The following is a 15,663-nucleotide window of genomic DNA, read 5'->3' on the forward strand; positions in this document are numbered from 1 at the left end:
TGTTTGAACATGTCAAACGATTCGGACTTATGCCTCATCAAGTATATGTAACCATAACGAGTGAAGTCATCCGTGAACGTGATGAAGTAGCCATAGTTACCTCTCGCCGGTACTCATTGGTCCGCATACATCCGTATGTATGAGTTCCAAAGGTTCTTTGGCTCGGTCTCCTTTTTCTTTAAAAGAAGACCTCGTCATTTTACCCATTAAACATGATTCGCATGTGTCATATGATTTTAAATTACACGAACCTAGAAGTCCATGCTTATGGAGCTTCTTCATGCGTGTCATGTTAATGTGACCCAAACGATAATGCACAAGGTAACTTGGATTCAAATCATCTGATCGCAGCCTTTTGGTTTCTATGTTAAAGACTTCGTTCTCAATATTCGTAATATAAAGACCGTTGTATAACTTAGCACTAGTATAAAACATTTCACCTTTATATAAAGAACAACGCTGGTTTTTTATTAATAGGTGATATCCCTCTTTGTCTAACTCTGAGACAGAGATAATGTTTCTAGAAATAGAGGGTACATAATAGCAATTATGAAGTTCTAAAACTAGACCAGTTTCTAAAGGTAGACTGAATGTTCCTACAGCTTTCGCAACAACCGTTGCTCTATTTGCTACTCGTAGGACAAGCTCCCTTGCAGATAAATACTTGATTCCCTTAAGGCCCTGCACATCAGAAATGATATGAGCACCACATCCGGTATCGAATACCCAGGATTGAGAATCAAATGTATTTGTTAAGTTAACTTCGATAACATAGATACCTTGGTCGGAACTGAGAGTTCCTTCCTTCTTCCCTTTGTTCTTCTGAATCAGTTGAAGTTCTTTCTTTGATTCAGACATTCCAATGCCACTCCGGATTGCCTTGGAAGTCCCGTACTTCCTCAACCTTGAGTTCGCAGTTATCCTTGGAATAGGGGTATCTAGTACGCTTTCTTTGTTTGTAGACTTGAGAACACTTCTCAATCTCTTTTCCAAACCAAGGAAGTTATCCATGTTCAATTTGTCCTCATCGAGGATTGAACATATGTTGAAAAGATTGATTTTCGCCATAGTAAAACTACATGAAACAGAAAAAGGATTTTGCTAATCATTACATTCGATAATTTTTGTAAAAAGTCCTAAGTTTTTTCCACATTATTCAAGATAAAACGTGTCCCTAGATGAATAATGTGATTCTGAGATCCCATCTCTTAAGGATTAAGCGGACTAGGGCCCTGCCCTTACTTCCCATTGATTTAGGTGAGTGAACACTTTCACTGATCATACCATATGATTCTCGGTTGATGGATTACATGTTTAGTGTAAAATCCATCCTTTTGCCTCGAGTATCCAAGACTCTCTTGTTGATCTTGTTGAGTAGAACCATTTAGACATGTAGGCCTCTTCTATAGGCCTACCCGCAATGTCCCAAGGTAGAAAATGTCCTCTGCAAAGGCCGACCCACCTTCCTCGAACAATGGCGCAAGGAGTGTCTTAATTTGGATAGGCACTATACTCAAAATTACTTTTAGGGACTTTTACGCTAGTCTGGCGTTTGTTTTAGTGAACTAATTAGCCTAACTAACATCCACGACATAAAGTGTAAAAAGTAAGTAAATGCGCGCGAGAAAGTAAATCAAGCACATATGGATCCTAGTATGACCCCTAACCTAGAAGATCTAATCTCTTTTCGTTTGCTTTTTGTTTCACCTTTTAGTTCGTCTAGATCTTCATCTTTGAACAAATATTGAGAGATCTCCTTAACTCTTTACGAATGTTAAAAACCCACTCTTAATCTTATCTCTTTAGACTCTCACTCTAATTTTGGGGTGGTTCTGCTATAGTTTGTAGGAATCTTCTTCCTAGGACTCACCCGGGGTTTTGAGCAAATATTGAGAGATCTCCTTAACTCTTTAAGAAGTTTCACGGCGAGTAATTTCTTACTCCCATTATAGCGAGTAAGATTTTGCTCCTATTTGTTGCTCTATTCGAAATCATTCGAATATTTATTTTCCTCCCACTTGTCTTCTTTAAAGGAGGACCCCTCTTTTAAATAAGACACCATCGAGAGCAACAATCTAATTTTGTTTCGATGATTCGTAGGAAAACCCCGTTATTCTTCTTCCGAAGAATCTATGTCTAAAAAGGTTTTAGACTTTGAATAAAAGACAGGTTTTAGAAATCTTTCTAAAATCCATACTTGTATAAAGTCATTTATTCGCTATAGCTTTTCTAGGTTTTAGTGGGTTGGCAGATATGTATTAGATTTTTGTTTTTGGAAGATTATATGACTTTTAGACTTATAATGATCTCATCTTAATCTTTGGTGAAATTGATCCTTTACTTGATTTAGGTTTAGTTTCTAAAACTTTTCGTACAATCTAGTATTTAGTCTATTCTAGTCACATTCATCACAGTATCATGTCTAACATAAGTTTGAATGATGAATAAACTTCTGTTTTGTCATAAGAGATCTTGTCAAATTTCTTTGGTTGAACCATGATTAACTATCGTTGAGAGATACGTGACTAAGCAACTTTAGCTTCATCCATGTTCTTTCAAATTCATCTGACCTGATTAGAATAACTAAATTGGATCGTTTAGTATAATTATTTAAAAGTTAAATAGGCATATTTTAAGAACATCATAAAATACTAAATACTTTATTTACCTCCATAATCTTATTACAGAGTCGATGTTCGGAAAAAGAAAAATAAAACTAAAACTAATTTAAAGTAATGCCTATGGAGTTTATGATCCTTCTTGAGATTTTGTAGCAACTCTTGCTTCCTTTGCTTTTGACAGGTTCATCTCCTTTTTCATTAAATACTCAACTCCCACTTGCTCCTGTCATTCATAATGAAAATAGCTTTTTAGGTATCCAATACCTTAAAAGGAAAAACTCCTTAATTGAATGAACTTTTAATATTTTTACCTTGAGCGAAAACCACAGTTCCGTTCTTTTTGTCTTCCAGGAATTTGGGACAGTTTCTCTTCCAATGGCCTGTGCCATTGCAATAGAAACACTTGGAATCAAATTGAGCACCTTTTGTCTTGGCAACTTGTTTGCCTTTCCCTTTGCTTATTTTTTTCTTCTTAATTTCTGCTTTCCTTCCCTCTTAAATCCCTTGTCCTTTTGAACCATCATAACTTCTTTCTTAGGTTCAACTATTACGATATTCTCTTCGGCTGTTTGGAGCATAGCGTGTAGCTCCTCCAAAGATTTATCCCATCCATTCATGTTGTAGTGCATTCTAAACTGACTGAACCCATTATGAAGTGAATGCAGGATAATATCAGTGGCGAAATCTCGGCCATTGTCGACTCCAAGTCGAGCTAGTTTCTCAAAAAGACTGAACATTTTGAAAACATGTGGCCCTACAGGCTTTCCCTTTTCAAGGCGCATATCCAATATTTCCCTTGAAGTCTCATACCTTTCCATTCCCAACTTCTTTTGGCATTAATTCCTAAGTTGTCGTATCATGGTATAAGCATCCATCTGAATGAACTTATCCTGAAGATTAGGTTCCATGGTTGCTAACATAAGGCATGTTACGGGTTCAAACTTCTTTCGAAGATTTTTCTCTGGATCCTTCTCTTGATCATTCGAATCTTCAGTGATTATCGGAATAGGTGTGTCTAAGATGCTTGCCTTGTTTTGGGTCTGAGGATGAGTCCCAGATTCCGCTCCCAAACAATAAACTTATCTCCATTCAACTTTTCTTTCTCTAGTAGCCAACGGATGTTGAAGGATTCTTTAGTTGTCATAACTAAACTACATGTAAGAAACGCGAAAATGACTTAAACTTATTAGCCTGGCATAATTTTTATTTGCCTATATTATTCTATATTTATTGTCCCCTAAGAATAATATAATTCCAAGATCCCATTCCTTCAAAATTAAGCGTACTATGGCACTGCCCTTAACTCGTCGTCCTGGGTGAGTAACAATTTACTGAGCATACTCTTATGATTCTTGGTTGACTAATTTTACACTTAAGTGTCAAATTGTCCTTTGCCTTGAAATCCAAAACCCTTTTGCTGACTCATTGAGAATAACCATTTAGACGTGTAGACCTCTTCTATAGATCTACTCGTATTGTCCCAAGGTAAAAGATGGCACTTTGCGAAGGCCAACCCACCATCAATGAACAAGGGCTCAACAGGTGTCTTAATCTGGGTAGGCTTTACTCAAAATTCTTTTTGGGACTTATTACGTAATTTATCAAGTTGCGTTACTGTGAACTCTAGCATAACTAACTGTGATTTATTACGTAAAGATTTATGTGGGTTTGCGTAATGATTTATTAAATCTTAGTATTACTCCTAAAAGATCTCATCTTTTAGGTTATTTCTTGTTCGCCTAAGGTTCGTTTGGATTAATATCCTTGAACCACCATTGAGTATTCCCACTCGAATCATGATCCCATCATTCGATCCGTCAATGATTTCTTAAGACCCTATACTCTAAGTATTATTCGGGCACATCACACTTGTGCTTAGAAATAAGAAGCATTTACCTATCTAAAGGTATAATACTATACAATAATATGACATTCATAATTTAAAATAAAGTATGTATCCTAGATTCGATTCTAGGTTTGATACGTTTCGTATAGCTAATTGTGGGAATTGTGACATATCTATGTCTAATGGGCTCTAATGTTTATTTTCGTAAAATTCAAACTAAAGGCACATTATGTTTCTTCCTTAATGATTTCCAAAATCTATTCAAGGAAAAACTCTGTTTGGGCCCTCCGATGGGTCGGGTCAATGTCGGAAAAATATGCTTGATACCGGGAGAAAAAGGTTTGATAAACTCCCACTCGAGTCAAGACCCAAAAGCCTTCGAGTCAAACTCGAAAAGACCAAGTCAACCCTGGTCAAAATCCCTTGACTGATCTCTGGTCAATCCTAGACTTGTCCCGGATCAGCCTAGTTAGACGCGTCCTGGTCGGGTCAGATGCGTCCTAGACGCTTCTGACCTAGGACAGACCATAGGCATCTCGGACGGGATGCCTACGATGCGTCCTGGATGCGTCCTAGACGCGTCCAGACCATTGGGTCTATGTAGTACCCTCTCGGATGCTAAGTCCGAGAGGTGTTTGGAATAATGAGACGCGTCCTAGACGCGTCTCGGGTTGGGACGACACATGGGCCATCTCGGATGAAATGTCCGAGATGCCTTGGTGCATCACAGTAGCGTCCTAGACACTTCTCTGCATAGACGGCACATGCATCCTGCTTTGCATGCCCTCTGGACGCGTCCAGATGCGTCTTGGATGCTCCAGTCGCATCTTAGATGCGTCTTGGATGCTCCAGTCGTATCTTAGATGCGTCTGAAAGCTTCTAGTCGCATCCTAGGTGCGTCCGATTACTCCAGACGCATCCCTAGATGCGTCTAGACTTGCGTCCAGAGTCTCGTTCCTAGACCGAGATCAACTAAGATTCCCAGAGAGCGTCCTAGGCGCGTGAGGGACGTCTGAGACGCGTTTGTCTCGGACTCCTAATCCGTCTTGGACTGGGATATCCCAGACGCGTCCTGGACGCACTGGACGCTTCTGTCTCGGACTCCTAGTCCGGATTGGACTGGGATATCCCAGGCGCGTCCTGGACGCGCTGGGATGTCCGAGACGCTTCTATCTCGGACTCATAGTCCGGATCGGACTAGGTATCTCGGTCCTGCACGGACTAGGATTTCCAGTCCGTGTCCCACCCGGTCTTGGTACTGTTTTTGGAAACCCTGATGTTCTTTTTTTCTCTGTTTTTGGTTATTCAAGCTGCGCTTAGGTGCTGTTTTTGATGAATTCATCAAACAATTTCATGGATTTTGATGATTTTTATCAAAAATAGTTTTCGAAAACCCTTTCCAAAAAACTAATGTTTTAATGTTTTAGGTCATTGAATCTTATAAAAAAAACCCTAATTGATCTAATCAAAACCATGTTTAGATCTCCATTCAAACACTATTATCTAGTTATTCAAGTTCGAATCTAATTCTTCTAGTCAAAGATAGTACATGCAAACGACTTGTGATGCCACTGTAGGGTTTCGTGTGTATCTAATACACTTATCTAATGTTTGATGCGGAATCTCAAACATCTATATGTTAACATTAGATTACCAGGATCGATATACATGACTAATCAATGAACTAGAATGGAAAAAAAGATTACCTTTAATTGCTTTCCCACGAACTAAATCCCGACCAGTATTCGGAAGATATGAGCTCCAATTGTCGCTCCTCTACTTGAGACACCAAGTGTATAACTTGAACTCCGTCCTTCGAGTCAGCTAGACCTTCTTGAAGGTTGAGACAAAGAACACCTTCTTCTTGACTAGATATTCTCTCTGAGACAGCTCTCTCTCACTCTCCCTCTCTCTTCGAGAAATTACACTGAATTTCTTTTCAGTTGGCTTAGGTATTCTCTTACTAACTTTTTCACACACTTTAGGTTGTCTAATTAGATCCTTATATAGAAATCCCTAGAATAGGTGTTTAACCCAAACTAGGATTCCTAAAACCTACTTATAAGGTGTTTTCCTAAAACACCCGTTTAGGGAACCTTTAGTGTGGCCAGCCAACATAGCTCTTTATGGGCTTCCTTGGCCGGCCAACTTTGGGCTTAACCGGCCATAAGATGGCCGGCCTCTTTCTTAGGTCAGCCATCATATCGTCTGCCCTCCTAAAGCCTTCCCGGAGCTTCCTTTAAGGCCCGGTTATGTTTGTCTTTTATCCGGACTCTTTCGAACCATCTGGTCTTACAAATAATGGATCAAATCCACCTATTTCCCAATCTCTCACTAGGCAATTCTCTCCGTTCAACCCATCACACTTATGTGTAACCCTTGTAGGATCCGGTCTATGTTAGTCGCAGATTACCGAAGTTATCCGACGATCGTAGTTGGCTTCTAGCTAAGCATTACGATCCCTAATTCGATCGGACTAATGATCTGCCGTCTAAGGTCATCATGATCCTATTCGCGAAATCGTAAGCATTAACATCTTGGTCGAAGGACATTCCTTCGGAAGGATACTATTCCTTCAGACCGAGGGAATATATCCTTCATAACCCTACTTCAGAAGCAATCTGAGAATTTGGCGTATTATTTGGCTCATCCATATCAGGTTCTCCCACCTCTCTCACCCCTTCAAATAATGGGTCTTCTTCACCCTCTTTGCAAAATGTATCAGCGAGGTCAATCGGATCTGTATCCAAGTAGTCTTATTTTTGGTGTTTCAGTCGTATTCGCATGTTGCAGTGCACAAACACATGTTTATGCAGTCGTTCATGACCAAGACAATTTCTTCTTTGACTATGAATGAGACCAAAGGTGCTCCAATTTCTCTGGCATCCAGATGAAGATGTCGTTGGAGTTAAATCCTTTATAGCAACTGACCTTAAGTTCGGAGCATCATTTCCATACAAAAGCCACCACTCAGCTGCAAGCACTTTTCCTTTTTAGATAAGTGATTAACCCTAATCTACTACGAATTGTAAATGTTTATTCCATTCATTGCAAATATTCTACCTGGTTGAGTTATGTTGCTTCCATTCATTGAAGATGTCTTACCAAAGGAACCCGATGTTTCTCTAAAAAGGCTTTAGTTGTGGTTTAATGACTCAAACAAAGTTAATTATTTTTCCATCATTTCAAAAATATTTCAAAATGTAAGTAAACTGACCTCCAGGAAACAATTTTCCTGTTCTTTTGGTGATACAAGTTTTTTGACCATTTCCTCTACAGTAGATAACAATTCTCCTAGAACCCTAACACCATGTCCATATTGGAACTTTTGGTTAAAGTAGTGGGCTACATTTCAGTTAAAGTGATGTTTTTTAAACTCTAATTGAAGTAATTAATATTGAAAAAATAAGAAGAATGTGAAATTACCAGCTCGATGCAGAAGGTATGTGAGATGCCTTGTCCATCGATCCTCAATGATCTTCAGATAAACCCTAGGAGAGCGAGCAACGTTTTCGACTAGGCTTTCATTAGTTCCATAGCATGGTAGATGTACCATTGTAGGTTTTTATCTCCATCTATCGGAGGACTTTTGTGATTGGTTTTAGCATATTGACAACACTATGCACCAAAGTCCTAAATGTCTATTTGTTTATTACTCCTTCTACTACTCTTGCTTCGGAACTATTAACACTCTCAAAAGCACGCCACTGTGGACAAGCAACCATTTCTTTCGATGATTTTTTTTTTTAGAGAGCATCCAGAACAATATAATTTGTGTCTAATCGTGTTAGCCCTGGACGAATTTTATCGCCTCCACACTTCTCTCTCATCAATGAAAGTATTATTGAATTTTTATAGATAAATTTTGTTACTTTTCTTTCACGGAGGACAACTTTTTGTACCGTCTTTGTCTCTCCAATATCCTTTAAGATTAGATCAATGGAATGAGCTGCACATGGTGTCTAGAAAAGGTTGTAATGCCGCATTTACTTTTTGTCTGCCTTAACGTAGTTTGCACCGTTATCTGTTACAATTTGCACAACATGTTGTTCTCCTATGGACTCTACAACTTCTTCCATAAGTTTGAGAAATGTAATACGGTACTTTTTCTCTTTTGATGTATCGATGGATTTGTATCGATTTTCAATCACAATCAATCATAAAATTGATGATAGACTACTGACTTGGTCCTGTCCACCCATCAACATGATGGTGACACCATATATCTTATGATTCTTCTTTAGTCCTTCTATATACTCATTCAATTTTGTAACCTCATCATCGAGAAAGGGTCCCCTCAACTCATATGCAGTAGGATGCTTAACAAGCGGTCCAACTCCAGTAAGCATATTATCATAATAGACATTGTTAGCAACATGCAGTGAAATTCCATTGAAGTGTATGAACTTAGAAATTGTTTTTCACATCGTCTTTCTAATATTCCGAAACCCAAATGCCTCTTTTATCCTTTTTTGTCTTCCACCTTGAGGTTTCACTGAATGTAGATCAATTGGTATCTCATCTCTTGGAGTGTACTTAGATGGTTCTCTAACATTTTGTGTTCTTGCAAAACCCCATTGTCGTGATAGTTAAATTGTGTTGACATTAGACCCTCCTCGTACATCAAAAGTGGATTGATGAAAAGAACGCCTTTGGTCATCACTGCGACCATAATTCAATGACCTTGCAACAACCTCCATGTAATGTTAAGTCTCATAATCTTCATCGTCACTATCAAGATCAACAATTTTATTTTGTCTATCTGGACGGTTCATAATAGACTCTCAATATTCCAAGTTGTATTTGTCCCTCTTATTCTTCTCTTCAACTCCACGTTAAAACCCTATCCATTTGAAGTCTAACTTCTTTTGGACACAAAGGGCATTGAGAGACATTACCAAAACCGCCAGCTAGATGTTGTTTCAAACGTGTGACCCTTCCGCCTCCTATAACTTAACCGCAATATCTGCCGCCCCCTACTTGCTCATTCGCTCATGGCTCGCTCCTATCTCTAAAGGGGCTTATGCACTCCACAACTTTCACATGAGGGGTTTGAAGACTTAATTTCACTGCAACCTTAGTCAGCAAACAAGGAACGAATTTGCTCGACCACCGGGAGAGGCCTATTAGTAGTGGGCGCTGCCTTTGACCCCTATGAATTTCATTTCATTGAATTTAATGAAAGGCTCTCTGAGACTTACACCATATAGGCATTAGCGCATATCCTTTCTTGGTGGATCGGCTGCCAGCCCCAGCTTGGTTCCAGTAGGTGGCGATGAGAGCTTATTTACATCATTATGAATGCATGCTCAGCTTCGGTGCTGAGGAATCAACAGTTGCGGAGTTCTGTTGGTTGCTAGATCGATAACTGGAGGGATCGGGAGAGCCATCATATGCTAGCCGCACCTTATTTTTACTTTCCAGGTCTAACCTTTCGCTCCACTACTGAAAAGGGTCAAAGCCGCTTCGTACCCTCAATATGTTTAAACTTAGACTACTTAAGATTCAATTCAAAAGGCGCTACTTAGTTTCGCAAGCCTTTGTCATTCGTAGAAGGTAGTCTACCCTCGATCCTGGTCCCAGGGCATGGCTCCTCTAATAGCAGGTTGACTATGTCCCCAACTTCTTTATTAAGAGACTCAGTTGTTCTAATAGGGCCCACGCTGACAAGACTGGGATTCCTTGCTAAAGTTAGGACTGGTCACAGTTCGACTCCGAGCTCCAATATGATCCCAAAGAAAGAATGATTAAACCAGACTAAAGGTATAAATAGAGTACACTGGGACTTTTGTCGGTCTTTATCTACTTACGACCCATCTTGCCATCCAATGTCGTTTGCTTTGCCTTTACGTGACATAATGTACCGTTAAAGGCGTAATCTTTAACAAATACTTTTAGTAAGAGGACTTATCTGCAATAGTTTGTCAATTAGTGGGCTAATTTGCAACAATTTCTGTTAGTTATAGGGCTAATCTAAAATAAATTGTCCATTAGAGGGTTAATATGAAATAATGTTTGTTAGTTTAGGGGTTAAAATCAAACCAGACAGTAAAGGCAGGAGTCTAAAATCAATCAGAATAGTTAAATCACGGGGCTAATATGAAATATTGAGGACTTAAAAAGAAAAACACATAAATTTTGATGTATCTTCTTAGTATCAAAATAAAAGCACTTCCTATATTCCCAAATCTCTTCGTCAAGTTCAGGAAGCTCCACCTTCATTTACGAATCCACTTCCTCCTCTCTCTCTCTCTCTAGATTTTCTTTATAAACTGGTCGATTATTTTCTTAAAGAAGACTAACCGAGAAGAAAGATGATAGACATAGAAGAAAGATGAATAAAAATGAAGAATTTTGTAGAAGAAAATTAGAAGAAAGATTGAAGAACAAACCTAACAGAGAAGAAGATGATAGAAGGTATGTTGTTTTTCAGTTCTTATGAGTTAGGTTTTGTAGAATCTTTGAAATTATTACTCTCCATACCGAATCTTACTATTCATCTCAATGATTTCTTCTTTTGAAAAGAAAATGGTCAGAAACTCGGAAAGCCACTAGGGTTTCGAAATATTCGAAACCCTAATCGTCCTTTCCAAAATATCGTGTCAAATTTCAGTGGAAATCTGACACAAAATTTTTGTATATAACTTTTCTTGCCAATAGATTGAAACACCAACATCGAAATTTCATTCCTTGTGTAAAATGTATAAAGCAAGATACAAACGTCTATGATATTTTTGTAAAGTTACTTTATCTTATGATTTACATGCTTCACTGGTTTCCCTAATTTTTGTGGTGCTAAAATTAGTAAATTGATCTTTGAGAAACGATGTGAAAATTGGACAATTCGATCTTTGAAAAAGAGTGAAAAAATTCGTAGCTTCAGTTTCTACATTAAGACAAACAAAAGAACTTCTTCCTTAATGTATATAATTAGTATTTGGTTTATAGTTTGAAGTCACTTTCATATCATCTTTGAAGTGGAGAACTACCATGTTGTATCTTTACATGTGATCACTTAAACTCTAGCCATTACTAGTTTGTTCATAGGCCCAATGCCAACTGAGACATCCTTTCTTCCTAAATCAGACTGAAGAATCCACAAACCCACCCGAATAATCTATACTCTTACTAAGCTCGATCTGGTGAACAAACTCAACGATCCCACACTCTAGACTTCCCCCAAGCAATGTTTGACTATCTGAGTTATTGTTGTTCAGAACCTGTTTCCATGAACATAGAGTAAACGTAACTTATAGTGTAACACCCCTATTTTTTATATAGCAAATTGAGTTTGGTTTGAACGAAATACTGATGGATTTCAAAACCCTAATCCTCTTCACTTTTGAACAAAAAATGTAGAAAAGAGAGATGGTCCAGCCGCCCCTTAGTGGAGGAAAGATAAGTAAAAAAGAAAAGGGATAAAGATAGACTTTTGTAGAGAGATGAGTGAGGTATAATTGTGGTCTTAAAGGCGGCTAAGGCGAAAAGAGGTAGATTTCCTATCTCGTAATTCTTTTGTAGGCTCTTTCAATTTATTCATAACAATGTTGGATGCTCCGCTCTGGAGGAGCTATCGGTCGAGGTCGAATGCCTCAAGACAGAGAAGCTTGCGAGGAGAAGAAATACGAAGCCTTCAAGAAGATCTCTATAAAGCTAAAGGGGAAATCAATTCGTTTCTAAGAAAGTAAGAAGTCGGAGAAAAGATGGGTAAGTTAAAAGTCTTTCTCAAAAGCTTTTCTCAACATAGGCTAGTGGTTTCACGACGCATCATGACACGGGACCAGATTTTGACATTACTTACATTAGATGAGTGGAACACTAATGTTTTAAGGAACTTCCCCAACTTTATCAATTAGAGTTCTGACATTCAACTTTTGTACCACTCTCATTTTTGGGTTCACAATGTACTATACACCCATACAGTCTTGAATACTCATTATTCCTATAGCCCAAGACACAACACTATCAGTCAATCTCACATCCTAGGCTTTATATGTCATTATTGTCCATTTAATGACCTAGACTAGGGAGGGGATAATGAAATGATTCCATGTTCACTTAGTAGGGTTTCATTTTTTAGATCACGTATCTAATAAACTTATTTGGAATATTCTATTATTTTGGACCGTCGTTTTTAAACACTGAACTGAAATTTCGACGAAATAAACTATTTTATTTCTGATAACAAGAGTTCGTAAGTGTGAGTTCTCTGTGTAAACTCTTTTGCGCACTCAACTTACAAGTCTAAGTCATCCTTATATGATCCTAATGTCTCAGATGTTTACATGACTTTCATGTCCGATATGAGGTGACAGTTTAGTTTCGGATCTAATCCATTCAGTACTTTGCTTTTTATCTTTCTTACTGAAAACACTTCCATCAGCTTATATGACAATATCAGTTTCTTAAAACTGAAATTAGTGCTTCCTAAGCTCTATTATTTTGTTTACTTGCTAGATTTGCAACAACTCTCAACTTGAAACATTTTCATCTAGTTGTCCTTCCTTGTTAAGACTGTTATGTCTTTAATTATGGAACATTTGCTTTATCACTCGCTTCAACCTTTTCTTTTCTTGCTTTCTGAGATTTCACTCCAGATGCTCTTAGCGTTGTTGGACGTTCTGTTTTTGCAGTCCAAAGTACTTTACTTTGAAATTCATTGGTAACGACATCTCATACCTCAAGTATTTAAAATGTCAGGGTAAATACCAATCATGTCTTTCATGATCGATCTTATTCGTAAGACACAAGTGTTTATCTCATGTGTGCTTTGCTCATCAGGGTCTATCAGGTTCTGAGTCTTCCCGAGCAGTGTGCCACGAGAGTTTAGGTAGAATTTCTCTCTTACAGTCTTTCTAATTAGGCCTCTTCAAGATTTTCTTGAACAAGTCTTGTCATCTTCTTGATTCATAATGATAGACCTTTTGATGCCTAAAAGTATTTTACCCTTGTCCGCGACGTCCTTTATTTATTTAGTTTCTGAACTGCTTCAACATATATAATGTTATTCTCAATTTCTTAGTATGTTACATACATACAAGACAGAAAACAAATCAGGATTACTCCCACATTTTTTTTGTAAAACCTTTTCTGCCTTCATTGATTTAGTATTTCTTAATAAGTTACATTCTTCTTCATGCTCTAAGGAAATTAAACCTTTTTAATTGCCTTCTGAATGTTAGATACCAACTCATACTTGTACGCATTATTTCATCGACCTTCGACGAGGGTTGCCTTCTTCACTAGTTCCATGAGCCAGTAACCTTTTGGATACTAATCTCCATGTACAAGTTGATCTTTATGGACTTCTATTTTATGATAGGAGAAAAAATTTTACTCATAGTCTTTTACTATGAATTTGTAATATTGATCCTTCATAAGTTTCGGCAAACCTCGATGTTTCCATCCTTGTCTGTTTTTCACTTTGAAAATACAATTGTCTCTTACAGGTATCATCCTGTTAAGCAACTAGACCAAGTTCTAAAATTTATTTCAAACATGGATTCCACTTCTGATCTTAGTGCGCTCAACCAATCTTTAGAGTTTAGTTTCGTCATAGCTTTTGTGTGCTGTAAGATTCATATGGGGTTTTAACAATTTGTGAAACCTTCATAACCTTTTTAGAAGCTTTTTCGTGAGATACTCTTAACTCTTAAGATTTCTCTTCTGCGAATCTAATTATTCTAGTGCGGAAGATAACTCGATTTCCAAACTCTTTTGTTTGCCTTTTGTCTCTTTTAGGGGACTCATGCCGCATAAACTGATGTTGGGATACTGATGGGTCATGAAAATGTCCCATTGGAGTCGTTTAAATTAGCCGAGTTAGTCTCTTTTGAGTCTTTATTGTAATAAAATGGTTGATTTTCTTGATTAAGTGTCTTTTGCAGCGTTAGGTATGAAAAATGGTTAGAAATGGATACAAAGGGTAGTTTGGTCATTTGGAGTCAAGGGCATTCTGGTATTTTGGCCAATGCGAGTACATGGGTGAAAAGTAGAGGTCGAGACGAGTCCGTAGGAGAAAACGGGAGTCAAATCCAAGTCCGGACGAAGGAATAAATCAAGGTCAAAGTTCAGTCAAAGGATGTTGACTAGCGGGACAATGTCGGGTATGGTTCTGCCGCGCGGTATCTCAACAGACACATGTCGCATCCTGGAGGCCGGTATATCCAACTCCCGTGTTAGCGCTGAGCAGCAAAGATCCCTTATAGGCCTGATTCTGTGTAGCGCGTCGCGACTTTCTTCGGTAGCCTTTGCCCACGTTCTAATCTTATCCGTCCGCTACCGTGCAATTTAATCCAACGGCCACCAACCCTTCCGTAGGTTAAAGAAGATGGAACCGGTCACATAGTAGCTCCCGCGTTTCCAGCAGGCTCCAGGAATCGACAAGTGTCCCCTCCCTTATTAACCCAGCCGACTTGTGCAAACCCTAATCTCCTGAGCCTATCCTCAGCCGACTTGTGCAAACCCATGGGTTGCCTCCCAAGAAGCGCTAAGTTTAAAGTCTTCAGCCAGACTAAGCTGATCATCGGGAATCACTTCTGATATATTGTATTTTTAATAAAAACATCCACGATTTCGGGTGATATTTCTAAAAATGGTTTTAAACGTTGACCATTGACTTTAAAACAAACACCATTGACTTTAAAACAAAAGGCCCCGACCATCTAGAACGAAGTTTTCCAGGAAATTCCCCCATCACAAATGTTGTATAAAAGAACTTTTTGGCCTGGTGAAAATGATTTTCTCAAATTGTTTTTATCATGAAACACCTTCATTTTATGCTTATGCACTCTAGAACTCTCATATGCATCAATCCTCAATTCTTCTAACTCACTAAGTTGGAGTTTTCTCTCTCTACCTGCGTTGTCATGCGAAAAGTTCATTTGCTTGATAGCCCAATATGATCTATGCTCTAACTCTACAGGGAGGTGGCAAGCCTTGCCATACACCAATCTATATGGAGACATTCCAATAGGAATCTTAAACGTTGTACGATAAGCCCATAATGCATCGGTTAGTCGTAATGACCAATCCTTTCTATTTGGATTAACTGTTTTCTCAAGAATGCGTTTAATTTCCCTATTGGAAATCTCAACTTGACCGCTGGCCTGGTGAAAATGATTTTCTCAAAATGTTTTTATCATGAAACACCTTCATTTTGATTCTAAACTAAGCCTTTAATCAAGTATCTTTTAG

At 38.3% G+C, this 15,663-nt stretch overlaps 1 long non-coding RNA gene across 1 annotated transcript; it reads left to right on the top strand.

The window, feature by feature from the left end:
• Window positions 1-10,619: 10,619 nt before the first annotated feature.
• Window positions 10,620-14,990, top strand: LOC147557133 (uncharacterized). The gene is made up of 3 exons (XR_015235061.1): window positions 10,620-10,884; window positions 11,827-12,174; window positions 14,355-14,990. It is a non-coding gene; the product is annotated as an uncharacterized LOC147557133 (long non-coding RNA).
• Window positions 14,991-15,663: the final 673 nt, after the last annotated feature.

The sequence above is a fragment of the Eschscholzia californica genome, unplaced genomic scaffold (assembly GCF_041429995.1).
Source record: "Eschscholzia californica isolate CP2 unplaced genomic scaffold, dmEscCali1.0.p SCAF_2, whole genome shotgun sequence".
NCBI lineage: Eukaryota > Viridiplantae > Streptophyta > Magnoliopsida > Ranunculales > Papaveraceae > Eschscholzia > Eschscholzia californica.